This window comes from Rattus norvegicus, chromosome 2, assembly GCF_021556685.1.
Source record: "Rattus norvegicus strain SHRSP/BbbUtx chromosome 2, alternate assembly SHRSP_T2T, whole genome shotgun sequence".
Lineage (NCBI taxonomy): Eukaryota > Metazoa > Chordata > Mammalia > Rodentia > Muridae > Rattus > Rattus norvegicus.
The window spans coordinates 172,992,078-173,007,500 of record NC_141535.1 but is presented as its reverse complement, the minus strand read 5'-3'; the positions used below and the strand labels follow the sequence as shown (position 1 = coordinate 173,007,500).

At 43.2% G+C, this 15,423-nt stretch overlaps 1 protein-coding gene and 1 pseudogene across 4 annotated transcripts in view; both read left to right on the top strand.

Annotated features, from left to right (window-relative positions):
- Positions 1-15,423, top strand: part of Fhip1a (FHF complex subunit HOOK interacting protein 1A) — a 252,515-nt gene that overhangs the window by 2,054 nt on the left and 235,038 nt on the right.
- LOC147996333 (UDP-N-acetylglucosamine transferase subunit ALG13 pseudogene) lies at positions 14,321-14,926 on the top strand (annotated as a pseudogene).

The following is a 15,423-nucleotide window of genomic DNA, read 5'->3' as shown; positions in this document are numbered from 1 at the left end:
TTTTTATTTTTATGGTATGAGCACACCATTGCTGTCTTCAGACACACCAAAGAGGGCATTGGATCCCATTACAGATGGTTGTGAGCCACCATGTGGTTGCTGGGAATTGAACTCAGGTCCTCTGGAAGAGCAGTCAGTGCTCTTAACCACTGAGCCATCTCTCCAGCCCCCCTCCGTTGCTTTTAAGAGGAGAATTTGGGGAAGAGTATTCCTCCTGTACAAAATATTACAAAACGACTATCTCTGATCTCTGCGTAGAAACCTGAGCTTCATTCTCTGTGCAGTTGTCCACAAGCCTGGCCAAAGGGCAGACCCTGAGCCTCTGGCTTTGAAGCACAGTTTATAGCAACTTCATCTTTATTCTCACTGAATTCCAAGCTGGAGTTAATAGCCTACAGAGAGGAGTGGTTCTCAAAGAAAGGGTAGAACTCCAAGGATTTTGTTCACATCTCTTGGATAAAACAGTAACAGACAAGCCTTTCTACAGCGTCATGATTGACATGTGCTTTTAGACGTGCCATATTTAAGCTGTGTAATGTGAACACCTTTCAGTAAGTACATTGTACTTAGTCTACACAGGAGGAAAACAGAGGAGGCTCAGAGTTTAAAAGAGACTTGTTTACCCAGGTTCTGGGACTAGAGCACTTAGACTTGAATGTAAGACTTTTGACTTATGGGGCAGACTTTGAAGTTTTTCCATTACAATTCATGAAGCTTTTGGATGTAAAATAGGATTTTATTTTTGTTTTTATTTAGAAGATGCGTGTGTGTGTGTGTGTGTGTGTGTGTGTGTGTGTGTGTGTGTGTGTGTTTTGGAAGCCAGAGGACAATGTCTGGTGTTTTTTTTTTTTTCAGTATCCTTCACCTTATATTTTGAGACAGGATCTTGTATGGGCTCAATCCTGAGGGGTTTTCCTGTCTCCACCTCCAGCACCTGGATTGCAGGCTCACTCTCACTGTCACTGGCCTTTTTATTTGGTGCTTAGAGCCGTCACATGGCTAATCAAATGATCTCCCTAGCCCAATGCAAGACTTTATCAAAATGTACTTATTTCTTTATTTGAGTGTGAGAGAGTGAAAGCGAGAGCCAGAGAATGCATTAGTGCCCCGGTACATGTGTGGAAGTCAGAGGGCAGTGCTTGTGGGGTTGATTCTCTCCTACCTTTATGTGGATCCCAGTGTAGGAACGAAGTTCATTGGACTCTTCAAACACACACACACACACACACACACACACACACACACACACACACACACGCACACACACACACACACACACACACACAATCACTGGGGGAAAAAAAACCACAACAAGACCCCCAAGCCCGACCCAAATGTGGAAATAAATTTGTCCTTTACAAGCACTGAGTAATGACAGGAAGAAATAGGCGAGCGTTGAAGAGTCTCTTAAAGGACTTTTGTAGGAGAGGAAAACACAATTTAGGGTAAAGAGGTAAACTTAGGCAAGAGTCTGCTGAACTTGGCCATGCATTTTAATACTAGATAATACTTTATTCTGTGTTGATGCTTTCTTAAAATCCTTTGGCAGGGCAGACTCAAGGTTTGCTGTCAGATTTCAGAGCGAGCAGGACCCACCGAGGCTGTTCATTTTCCATTCTCCCATCCCGCTGGTGAGGAAGCCGAGGTGTCGGCATTTATAGTCACTTGATGTCTGGTTATCGTAGGGATGAGAGCCTCTCTCTTACTTTCTTTCCCTGGTAAGAAAATTATCCCAGGTTTATAATCCCTCAAACACCTTTCCAACATGTTAAACTTTTTAAAGTTTTTTACAGTGTCGAGATACTCATGGGACTATGAATTTAGAGACATGATCTATTATTCCTCTTATTTTCATTATGAAAATTCTTTCAGTACCGTCAGGGTTAGAAGAAGGCATACCTGTTGCTGTTAAGTCTCGGATTACTTTTACGTAGAATTAGAAGCGTAAGTTTATCTGCAGCCATTTGGGAACTGACAGCATTGCTTAGTTGAATTTGATAAACTTAAAATTTGAAGCCCACTTTTATCCTGAGAAGCTGTTACTAGAGCAGGCACAAAAAGAGGCTTTTCCAGTATCCACAGTGTTGCTTAACTGTTAATTTCTAAAAGTAAGGATGACACTGCCTTCTGAAAGAAAAGTTGATATATTTTCAATGAATTGTAAAGATTTATCTATTCTTTAAAAATAAGGTTTTTTCCTACTTCTGATTATATTACTAACATAGAATGGTTATATTTCTGATTATGTATGTTATATATTCACAATAAAAAGCTAGGTATTAATGATATATGATGTTGAAAATTAAAAGTACATTGCGATCTTATATTCTGGAAAAACCGATGTTAGGTGCATGTATTTTTCTTCTTAAGATTTCCCTTATGAATATGATAGCTGATACTGAATTTAAATAAATTTATTTAAAAATTGTTTATTTAAGGAATTGACTCAAGAAACTTTGAAGAAACTTTATTTTTTTTTGGTTCTTTTTTTTTTTTTTCCAGAGCTGGGGACCGAACCCAGGGCCTTGCGCTTCCTAGGCAAGCGCTCTACCACTGAGCTAAATCCCCAACCCTTGAAGAAACTTTAAATAAAATTTCTTAAGTTATTTCTTAAAGTATGTACTTATTGTTAATAACAGTGAGTTATACTATAAAACTTTCAAGCTGAGATTTATTTAATTACTTTTTTACTTTGCTGAGCTGAGAAGGCCACTCCAGGGCTTCGTGCATGGTGGGCAGCTGTCTCTTCACTGAGCTGCCCTCCCAGCCATTGATTTTTACTTTTAATTTGAGAATGCATCTTAAAAGGGGTCCCATGACCATGCTTGTAGGTGAGCCTTGTGTCTTTCGGCATTACTGTGCAGGACTGTATTGAGTAGCTGCATGATGGGCTGTTTAAATAGCATCCTATTCTTGAGAATCTGGGTGGTTTCCTACATCCTCCACGAACAGCTCTAGAAATCACCTTTGACATTCTTTATGGGACATGTGTGTGCTTTCTGTAGGAAAGGTTTATGGAAGAGACACCGATATGAAAAGGTCAACGTTCCCTGACTTATACTTCTAGTAGTGTCCCTTCAGTGTTTAGAGACAGTAACACTTTTTTTTTTCTGATTGTATAAGGCTAAGGGCAGGGGAGGTCACCACAGTGCAAAGCTCTTAGGTGGGGATCACCTCATTTTCTCACATTTCATGTTCTTTTGTGTTGTCCAAAGAGGAGGCATAAAATTACCCTGCAGTTGGATGATCAGCTTATTAGCTTTTATAGAGCATGGTTTTCTTTTTTCAAAATTTTCTTCAGAGCATCATTCTAAGACATGCCATTAAGGAGTTGAGAGAAATCCAGTAGGGTTTGCAGAATGCCAAGGGAATGCATTTTGGCTCCTCTCTTTATATTGTTAGAGTTCACTTGTTGAATTGATTACATGCATGTGTAAAATATGAAATGAAATACTTAGTGATTTTTAGTATCCACACTCTTGAGAGGGGTGGGAAGAACATTCCAGGGTTTTCTTGTGGGAAGTTTTTATTGGCCATCATGAAGCAGTGATTAAGGGCAGGAGAGATAGATGGCTCAGTCAATGGTTAGGGGCACATAGTGCTCTTCCAGGAGACCTAAGTTCAGTTCCAAGTACCCACATGTTAGTCCACACTCATCTGTAATTCCACTTTCTGCGGCTGCATACAGATGTGGTGCATATATATATATATACAGGCAAACCTCTCATACACATAACATAAAAATAAATCTAGTAGTTTTTAGTATTTTAATTCACCTCATCTCTAAGCCTATTAAAGATGTATGTTTTATTTCTCAAAATGAGGATCTTCGCTTGTGTTTTTTTGTTTTTATTATTTTCCTGACAGTATATTATAATGAGTATGGGAGAATATATTTACATATATAGAACTCCATATGTGTATACCCTGTATCTGTACGTACCTATCATTATATATACACAACTTCATAGTTACATATATTTATACATACATTCATAATTCAGTGATACGTTAAATTTTAAAATATATTGTTTGAAGATCATTTAACAGAAAACTTTTTGTGTTTTCTGCATATTTATTACCAAATATTTCTTGCTCTTTTTTGAGACAGGGCCTCATGTGAGCCCAGGCTGGCTTCAAACATGATATATAACTGAGGCTGACCTAGAACCCCGGACTCTTCTGTATTCGCCTCCCAAGTTCTGGGTTTACAGGTGGGCACTGCCATGCCAGGCTTTGATTTCTTTTTCAATCTGTGTGTATACATGAGGGTGCAGGTGTACACATGTGTGCTTGTTCTTGAGTGTACATGAGGGTGCAGGTGTACACATGTGTGCTTGTCCTTGAGTGTACATGAGGGTGCAGGTGTACACATGTGTGCTTGTCCTTGAGTGTACATGAGGGTGCAGGTGTACACATGTGTGCTTGTCTGTGTGTATACATGAGGGTGCAGGTGTACACATGTGTGCTTGTCCTTGAGTGTACATGAGGGTGCAGGTGTACACATGTGTGCTTGTCCTTGAGTGTACATGAGGGTGCAGGTGTACACATGTGTGCTTGTCTGTGTGTATACATGAGGGTGCAGGTACACACATGTGTGCTTGTCTGTGTGAGGCCAGAGGACAACCTTGGGTGTCCTTTGAGACAGGCCTGTCACTGGCTGCAGCTCACAGGCCAGCCAGTGAGCCCCAGGGCCCTCCCATAGGAATCTCTGACCCCCAGGTACAGGCGTGTGCTAACATCCCTGGCGTTTCTCTCTGTGTTTGGGGATCCAACCCATGTCCTCATGCTTTCATGGAAGCTCTTTACCTACTGAACCATCCTCCTAGCTCCTAGGTTTGTTTATGAGAAAAGTTTTAATAAAAATTTCTTAGATGTGGACTTTATGATTTACCTATACTTGTTTTGACTTTTTCTGTGGAAAATACAACATATCTAGTGTATTATTTTTGACTATTGTCTATTCTATAATGCTAGAATTTTGGTATGTTGAATATTTTAAATCTCTCTAAGTATGTTACAAGGTATTTGCATTTTTGTCTTATTTTAAGGACATGATATAGTAGTTAAATGCTTATGAGAAATCTGACAATAGAATTGTTATTAACTTTTTTTTGCCTGAGGAAACAAAAGTATTTGATATTTACCTATTTACTGGAATAAAAACCCCAGCCAGCTGTGGTGGCCATATCTATAATCTAGCACAGGAGACTGTAGGGCAAGATAATTGCTGTAAGGTTGAGGCCAGCCTGGGCTACAAAGTGGGCTAGTCTGGGTGATAGTGTGAGACCCTCTGCCCATCTCCTCCCCAAAACTCTGAAATCAAAGCCCACACTCAATCGGTAATGTTTGCGTCCTGTCAGCCCCATGAGTTTTCCTCAGAAGTTGCTCCTTGTCCTTGGACATTTGACTGCCTAGGACTTGGCATGGCTCTTTTGACCAGTTGCTTTGGATAGTAAGAATCAGCTTCTAGCAGTTGAGAAGAGGCTGAGTTGCCCATCCTTTCCTCCCTGTAATGAAATCCTCCCTCTTGACTAGTTTTAGGGTTGGATTGTCACCAAGGAGTGGTCATTTCTTCACAGTGAGTCATAGACTGATTAGGGTTGGCAGTGTTTGCTGACTCAGCCTGCCCGCTCCTCCCGCCGTCCTGCAGCCTCAGTCAGGCCGAGGCGGCTCTCACCTAAACTTTCTTTCTAAACGTGTATCTTTATTGCTGACCTTTGGAATCCTAGGCTCTCTTTCCCAGTTCTTCCTTATAGTTCTGCATGCCGATCCTGGTATCAGACTAAACTACCAAGTCCTGGAAGTCGTCATGCTTACCGTGATCCTAACATCGGATTGAGGTGGGAGAAGCTACAGTTCCAGACTGGCTTCAAAGTCAGACCCTATCTCAAAATATATGCAGCCCAATGCAGGGCAGCCCAATGCAGTGGAATACAACACAGCACGCGATACGATGCAGTGCAACCAAGTAATGACCCGGCATCTTAATCTCCTGCCAGAGCTCCTCCTAGGAGGAGAGTCATAGAGATGTTTGTGGGTCATCGTCTGTTGCAGTGTCTTACTGCGTGGATAATTCTACGTATTTTTCTGTCTTGCTTCTGGTGCTTTCCTCCTCATCACTTCCACATCAAGGCCGGTTTAATTTGCTAAGGTGGCTCTGCTTCTGTTTCCAGTCATGGCCCTTATCGCCCGCCCGCTGGGTAATGACTCAGCTCAAGGTGTGAAGGTTTGCCTGACAGTCAGCTTCCTTAGGCAGCACCAGGGTGTGCAGTGCTCATCCTGGGTGTGTCTCTGAGAGTTAAATTCCAGGATGCTAGGGTTAGTAACGCAGATTGCGCTCCTTAACGTGGGCGGGGCTCAGTCACTTCCTGAAAGTCTCTGTAGAACAGAAGGCTGAGGCTGGCCGACCTGGGGATTACTTGTGTCTTCCTTCCCTGGCTGTTGACCTAGGGTGTAGGGTTTAGGTCTTTTGCTTTAAGGTTGAGGCCCAAATGGGAACTTAATTTCATTGCTGTTTCTTATATTCCCACTTTCCAACAGCACACTTTGGGACTTCTTAGCATCTGTAATCACATTATTAATTCCTAATAATAAATCTTTTTATAAGGCGCTCTCGCTGCCCCTCCCTCCCTCCCTCCCTCCCTCTCTTTCTATCCCTTTTCTTCTTCCTCTCCATCTCTATCTCCATCATCTCCATCTCTCCCATCTCCATTTTTATCTCCAACATTTCCATCTCCTATCTCCCCATCTCCCTCTCCATCATCTGTCTCCATCATCTCCCCTTATCTCCTTCTCCCTCTCCATCACCTCCACCCCGTACCTCCACATCCTTCTCCATCATCGTCCATCTCCCTCTGTCCATCCCCATGTCACTTATCTGCTTCTGCATCATCACCATCATCTCCATCATCTCCATCTCTCATCTCTTCTCCTGGGTGTATTTCTCTAAACACCGTGACTGACAGGGGCCTCTGTGAGCTGATGCCTCTGCAGATGCTCTGTTTGAAGTCTGTGCTTGTCGGTTCCTCATTCCGGAACTCATCACTATGTCTCTTTCTCCTCCCTCCTCTTCTAGGCTCAGTCTTTCCTCTTCCCCGGTACATCAGGAAAGCACATTCATAAGGCCTGGCTCAGCACCCCGTTCCCCCCCTTCATTCTTGCCTGGCTGTCTCCCTGAGGCAATGCCTCGCATTTCAGTTCTCGGCTGACAACTTAGGAACCTGGTCATGTTTCTTTGAAGTGTTTGTCCCTTTTCCCAGCTACAGTATAAACTCTTTAAGGACCAAGACCAAGCTATATACTCAGTATTGATGTTGGTCGGAGGTGCCACAGCAGAGAGAGAGAGAGAGAGAGAGAGAGAGAGAGAGAGAGAGAGAGAGAGAGAGAGAGAGAGAGAGAAGCCCACCGAGATGCCAAGCCTTCATTTCCTTAGGAGCAGAGGGGTTCACATCCTTCCCAGAAAAGACTGACGCCCAGCTAGCTCACTCCAGTTACTTTATTCAAACATTCTACAAGGTTAATTGGGGCTGGGAAAGGTTCCAAATACAAAGTTATCTTGCCCTTGCTGCCTGTGAGAGCAGACGGCCCACACAAACTTCAGTCCCTTTTGACCATGGCTAGCCATAATCAAAATTAAGAACTCCAGGTTTGCCAGGACTGTCTTAGGACCAAGGGCAGTGCAGCTGCAAGTTCTTATGTAGCAGCAAGTGCCGATTCTCTAGACAGACAACATTTCTTCAAGATTCAAATAGTCTCATAACAATTCCTCAGCTTCTACCCAAACATACTAAAGGCTTTGCTCCAACATGTCACTCAAGCCAGACACAAAGGCTTTAGTATACATTTCACTACAGCCCACAGATCCTCACTGTTCTGGGTCTGCCATTTTTCTACTTAGGAGATGGCCAGTTTGTTTTTAGCCCCTACAAATATTTTTTAAGTATCGAGGGGAGAAAAGGTAAATGAAGGCTTGCATGTACCCTCCCCCCCAAACCTGAGACCATGGCAGAAATTCATCCCAGAAGAGACCCAACCTCTTCCCCGTGCAGTGCTCTATGGAGCACCTGCCGGTGTTTGAACTTGTTTCTAGAAAGGACCTTATATATCATTCTTGACTTAGACACAACCTTTATTAAGGGGAAAAATCGAGTAGTGTTTAAAGTCCTGTTGAGGGGCCTGAGAGATGGCTCAGCAGGTAAGATGCTGACTGCTCTCACTGAGGACACAGGTTCAGTTCCCCACACTCATGGAACTGCAGCTACTGACTTCTGGCCCCCATGGGCACTGGCACTCAGGTGTACCCCTCCCACATACACATAATCAAAAGCGCAGGAAACCTTTGGTGTTCTGTCGAGCCTTCCTCTCAAGGTACTAGTGTGAAGCTCTTCCGTCCCATAGGCTTCTCTTGTGTCTCTTCTAATTCTCTTTGCTCGGCCCCTGCCCGAGTCTTTCCCCATGACACTTCCAGCTAGTAATTTTGAACAAATGTGAAGACGGAATATGGAAGTTGAGTGTGCGTTCCTAGGACGTCTGTACATGTCTCATTTTATGACAGTTCCATCCCAGCACAGTGTGATGTTCATTATTTTTCCTGCAGTGGGAGGTAGTATTAGAGAGTCACCGTTGGAAATTTGATCTCATTCTTGTCTTTGGCTGCATTTAGTTCAAAACACTGCTCAGCCTTTGCGCTTTTCATCTCCGTTGCTCGGTTCTCCCGTGCTCATTTTAAACCTAGCATAGCTGGCTTAGTTAGATCTTTTGTTTATTGATTCTCTCCAAATAAGAATGTAAATTTCTGTCCTCTGTGAAGGGCAGAGATCACTCTCTATTAGCTTTGGCTAAGCTGGCTTTCTATCTCAAGTCATAGACCAGTGGCCCAGCACTGAGCAAGTGTTTATTAATTGAATGAGGGGGGAGTTGCTGGCCCGAGGCCCTCAACCTCTGAACATCTTTGTGGCTCCCGCTTTTGGTTGCATCCTCTGAAATCACTTTCTTCTTTGTCTTCTTGCTGCTCAAAACTCATTGCAGTTTGAACGTGAAATGTCTGAACAGATGACTGTATTGGAGCGTCGGCCCTGTCACAGGCTTCTATTTTGGGAGGTGGTAGAAACTTTAGGACACAAGGAAGCAGGTCATGAGAGGTACCCAAAGGTCATGCCCGGTCCTTGGCCCCTTCCTGTTTCAGTCTCTTCTTTCTAATTATGAGGGGAAGAAGGTCCTCTGTCATGTAGCTCCTACTACCATTAGGCTGTGACCAAACTCATGGACCAAGTCACTGTGAACACAAACGTTTGAAACAATGAGTCAAAACAAACCCTTCCTCCCTTGAGTTGTTTGTGTTAGGTAATTTGTCACAGTGATGGGTAAAGCTGACACATCCCTTCTCTCTACGTGTGTTTGTGTATATGTGCATGCATGAGTGTGTGCATGAGTGTGTGCGTGTGCACATGCGTGTTGTGTGTGTTTGTATGTATGTGCATGCGTGAGTGTGTGTGTGTGCATGCGCGTGTGTCCGCCCAGCTTGCTTCTCAGGTCTTTGTCTTAGTAATAGCCATACAGAGAACCAAAGCTGTTTTACATTTTCCTAGAAGTTTACATAGTACTGTCACATATATGACCTTACCTGAGGTATCTATTGAGTCTGCAGTGGTGATGATATTCTTTATATGACCCGCCTTTCATCAAAGCCTTTGAGTTAGCAGACCCTTTTGCCATCGGGAGGTTCCTCTACCTTTTAATCTGCTTGATGCCCCGGCTCTGCTGTAACCAAATTAACACAGGAGTGTCCCTCTTTGGTGACATTTTCTGGCCTTGTAGGTGTTAAGGCAGGAGTGTGGCTCTTTGGTGGCATTTTCTAACCCTCTAGGAGCAGTCGTCATGCAGTGTATGGCATTGGCTTTATGGTAGGAAGGCCTTCAAGGAAAGTGAGGAAAATGAGAAAGGAAGGGAAGAAAGACCACCAGTGAACATTAGGGAGGCTTTGAGTGGCAATCCCTTACTTAGCTCCATGCGGGGAAAGGTTGTTCCACGGGTCAGTCTGTTACCAGGAGCTCCTTGCTGCCCTACTGAGCAATGATCAGAACTACAGGCAGGGATCTGAGGAGGCCGTTCTGAGGGATGGGACTGAGGGGCAATGGGAACTAGTGACTTTCAGGATCTCTGCCAATAAATTGTCTTCCCTGACGTCCTTGCCCTTCTTGGTTTTCCTCTGAAGAGGAAGCTATTTTCTTCCTAAAGGCTCCCTCTTCTTGCCTCCAAGCCTCGGGAGCGCTCAATAACGATTAGTGTGTACAGATGACACAGGGGTATTCCTCTGAGCAAGTGGAGAGCTGAAGGCGTGTCGTACATTGACAGGTGCTCACAAATCTCTTTTTGCCGTTTTGAAATATCACTGCCAGGGGAGTTGTATACAACTTGTTCTGACAGAGTGATCTTAAATATTCATTCCTTTTACCCATTACTTTAAGAGAAGTGCCAGCATTTAGTCTTCAGGTTGCCAGCAGCAATTTTGAAGAAATTGTATTATAACTTTTTCAAGAGACCTATTTTCACATAGCTCATTTATTTATGCATTAACTTATTAATACTTTTTTAATGATGGAAGAACATATACTTTGGGGTCAGTGGAGATCAACATGCTAGGGGGTTGTCTTTGCCCAGTCACGCCTTCTGGTAAGTTAGTTTACAGTCGTGTGAGAGGCCATGTGAGCATGATGGAAAGAGGATGCCATCTGAATGGGAATGTGGCTCAAATCCTTCACCTTTTTATTAATAAGTGCACCATCTACTAATTAGTAATGGATAAGTTACTTTTCTTTGGTGACTCTTTGCTTATTCATCTAAAACCTATAAAATGCGATGGCGTGTATCTGGAATCCTAGCTATTCTGTAGGCTGAGGCAGGAGGGTCTTGAGTAGAGTGCTTGCCTGGTATGGGCAAGGCACTGAGTTTGAACCCCAGCACCACAAAAGGGGCGTGGGAGAAAGGAGCTAATAATGCCAGCTTGAGAAGTTTCTATGAGGTTTAGTAATAACGCATACATATGTAACTGCTTAATACCAGAGGAATGATCAATACATGCTATTGTGCTTGCATGCTAAAGGTCTGTCTAGCCCCTCCCAAGGGCTGTGAAAGTGGCCCGTAGATGAATAAGCTGTCTGCAGAGCTACGAAAGATGGTGATAAATTCATATCCAACACACAGGAAATTAGACAAAAGAAACCGGAAAGATGCTCACGGTCTTCAGGCTCCGGGTGGGGGCTGTATTAGGACTGCTGTCATCTCGTGTTGTTGAGGGGCAGTCATTGGTTCACAGGACAAGAGTGTGGCAGAGCTGAGATGGGTGTGAGAGAAACCCAAGCCGGACAGTCCTGTCCTACATATACTCTCTGCCTCGCATCTCTTCCCCTCTTCGCATCTGTTTTCCTCACGCGGGGCTCAGGATGTGCTGTAGTGAGCCAAAAATCACCCAGGAAGAGGACTCAACCTTCCGAATTCTCAGTCATCTCAGGAACGGTTCTGGTTGCCCTTGCTTGAGGGTTAACTCCTGTCCTGTGCTCAGGGGCAAAGATTACCTGGTAATTGTCAGACTTGTCTAGAAATTCCAGCGGGCCAGAGATGACGAGCTGGATTTAAAAAAAAGGATTGTTCAATCCCTGGAGAAAATAGGAAGCTGGACAGCAAGAGCCCGAGGTGTGTTTACTCCTGAGGGGGAAATGGAGCTTGGGCTATTTGCAACGGGAGAGAGGATGAAGGATGCTGAGCCAGGGGCACGGGTGCAGAAGGTGGCTTTGTCAGTCAAACGGGACAGGATAGGAACAGAGTGGACGATTCCAGTTGGTTGGTTGAAGAGTTACCATGACAGGATAGAAACCCAGAGACCTAATGGATCACCACCGGATCTGGGCTTCTATTGTTTAGTATATGTTTTATGTTGCAGGCCAACTAATTAAAACATTACCTCAAGGGCTAGGTCAAAGGCATGTTGAGAAGTTGTGCTCACTGACAGTAGATGAAGTAGGTTCAGTAATCAAGAGGCAGACACACATCTTGGTATCACCTTAGATGCTAAATACCGTGAAGCTGGAGACCAGGTGCCATCTTCCTTCCTGGGAAACAAGCAAACAAACAATACAAAATAAGTCACAGAAACCTCCAGCTGGGAGGAGTGGCTCATTTGGGAAGCTGAGGCAGGAGGATTACCACAGATTTTAGACCACCCTGGTCTACCGCATAAGACCTTGTCCCAATAAAAAAAACCAATGACATGCAAAAACAACAACAACAAAACAAACAAAAAAGCCAAACCAAACCAAACCCAAACCAAAAAACCCCCCAAACCTCCCAAACCTCCTAAACCAAAGAAAAACCCAACACCCTACTTCAGGGTAACCGAAAAGATGAGTTAGATATGATCCTGCTTTGAAAGGAATTCTACCTGGTAATGTAGAATGAAAGCTAGGTGTAAAACGCTAGCACCTTGTTACCACTAATGGAATAGCAGGTCTAGGGATGACCATCCATTGGCTGCTCAAGTCAGTAAGCCCCACAAAGCACTCCCCAGCAACCTTTCCTCCTCCCAAGCTCGGCAAGCAATTAAGCCAGTGGCTCATGGGGAACTCCGTGTGTGATGTTGGGTGAAAGCCTCGGGTCCACTGAACAATCTTACCATTACACAGAGGGAGAAGTGAGCGTGGCATGCCTCCTGACTCTCTAGGAAGTAGAAGCACCTATGAGCTTCCTTGATAAAGAATTCAACATGACTCTGATCAAGACTTTTAGACTAGACTACCTTTTTTTTTTTTTTTTTTTTTTTTTTTAAGACCAGGAAAAAGGATCATGATTAACAATCTGGAGATTGAAAACTTAAACTTTAAAAAATCTTTAAGTTACATGTTTATGAGTGCTTCACCTGCATATATGTCCGTGTACCACGTGTGTGCTTGGTCCTGCAGGGGACAAAAAGGGTGTTAGATCCCTAAGAACTGGTTACAGATGGTTGGTTGTGAACTGTCATGTGGATTCTGGGAATCGAACCCAAGTCCTCTGGAAGAGGACCAGTGCTTGTAATGACTGAGCCATCTCTCCAGTTCCCAGAGATTTAATTCCTTAAATCCAGAATGTGGAAGTGTCTGTTAGACACATTACAGTTTGTTCAATCAGTAGCCAGAAAGAGGGAACAGGAAATATTCTTAGATAGGAGATGCAGCAACTATGTTTGGCTGTTGGTTTGAAGAGAATAAGTACGTACAAAGTTGTAAAAATAAAGTTATGAGTCAATTTGGAAAATTCGAGCTCTGACTAGATCGTAGATAAATTAGTGGAGTATATATATTATTCAGGGAATGATAACAGCATTAGGAAATGGAATTATAGAAAGTTACCTTTATTTTGGAGTACTGGATATTGACCATTTGCTTTAAGACCATCTAATAAGGCTAGGAAGTGGGGAGGAAGATTATCATGGGCCACATAAGGATAGATAGCACTGTTAACTTGGGAACTAGGTGGTGGTCTTCACCACGCTGTTCTCTGTCGTTTGTGTGTGCTTCACTTTCCTGTTAATAAAAGACAAGTCTGAGAATTCTAATAGCATTGTTTATCCTCCAAGTTCTTGGTAGACTGTTGGAAATACTTTGTGTGTGCATGTGTGCATACCCTTCTAGAAAGTAAAGGCTTAATGAAAACCCCTTCTCTTGGAATTCGGGGATTATAAAATGCCCTAGGGTTTAGCTAATCCCCATTTTTCTTTTTCTAAGTTTGTTAAAAAGTGGTGCGTGTACGTCGGGGCACGGTTATATTTGAACTCTTGTTGAAATACCTTTGTTCAGTGTATAAAATTGTGACCAGGTGAACGTTTTTACCTTAGAGAGGGACGCGTATTTCAGCTGTTTTAATGCACTCACGAGGAGATGTCCGGGCGAACCTTACCTCGGCACAGCGAGCACATCCCCTGGGGCAGCTCAGCAGTGGTTCAGGCTTTCTGTAAATTACTCTTCTGTGTAGGCCTGAAGTGGTAAAAGCCTTGAGATTTTAAGCCCTAATCTCAGTCTAGTTAACTAGTTTTTTGTCAAAGTCAAAACTGCTGAGAATTTTGTAATTTTCCTTTCTCATTCCTGTTGGAAAGATTTCAAGGATTTGAATATAATCGCCGTGCAGAGAGCACAGCCTTCCTCTAAGTGACTACGACAGATCAGAAGTATAGTGGGTTCTTAGAAAAATATCACTGCAGGCTTAATGCAGGCCTAAGCATACATGTTATAAATCATGGTGATGGGCCAGATGGTGACTAAACTCTACCTTACTCTACACACGCTTTCCTGCCTCAGAGGGTTTTTTTTTTGGGAGGGGGGAGGAGTCAAATTGATATGTATTTAAATTTCTTTAACTAATGCCTAGATCGAGACTTAGATCACCAAAAGCAGCATATTTAAAAGTGCATTTTGCCTTTAGAAGTCATATCCTATCTGGAACCCGCACAATGAAGACAGTGTTTGTGACTGTCAGGACCACCAGTTTCGACAGCCTCATCGCTCGTGTGGTTGGTTACTGAGGATAGTGTTCAGATCCTCAAGAGTCTGGGTTACGGCCGCTTTGTCCTCCAGACTGGTAGAGGCGCTGTGGTGCCTGAGCCGTTCAGAGAGTCTGGAAAAAGGCAAGCCACTTGTGGTAGTTGTAAATGAAAAGTTAATGAACAGTCATCAGTTTGAACTGGCAAAGCACGCGGAAGGCCATCTTGTCTACTGTCCCTGCAGCACGCGTCCTGAGTTGTTACAGTCAATGGAGTTATCAACGTTGAAACCTTATCCTCTTGGGCAGCCAGAACAATTTTCTGCATTTTCGGATAAAGTTGTTGGATTACAAAAATGAACTCTCAACACTTTAAAATACCCCTAAATTCAGTTCATGGAATATGATTAAATCAAAATAGGTTGATGACATGTATTCGTAGAACAATATAAATCAATATATTTACTACAAACAATATTATAGGGGATTTTGTGGCATAAACATTACAGTTGGGTCTAGATCCTAATTTTAGTAAATGTTTGAGGTTTCCCTAACTTCGAATGTGTAGTAAGTTCTGGCTTTGAAAACATAGCCTTCACAGTTTTGTCCTAAAATTTCAAAAAAGCAGAAGCTGGGCAGTGGTGGCACGTGCCTTTAATTCCAGCCCGTGGGAGCCAGAAGCAGGTGGAGTGAGTTCAAGGCCATCCTAGTCTACATAGTGAGTTCCAGGACAGCCAGGGCTACCCAGAGAAACCCTGTCTTTAAAAACCAAAGCAAAACCACAAAACCAAGAAAAAAAAATCAAACACGTTAATAAGAATCAGATATTCGATGTTATTTTGAATAAAAAATGCTAACAATGTAACATTTTGGTGAGAAGATAAGCATTTGCAGGATCATAATCTTAAGAGA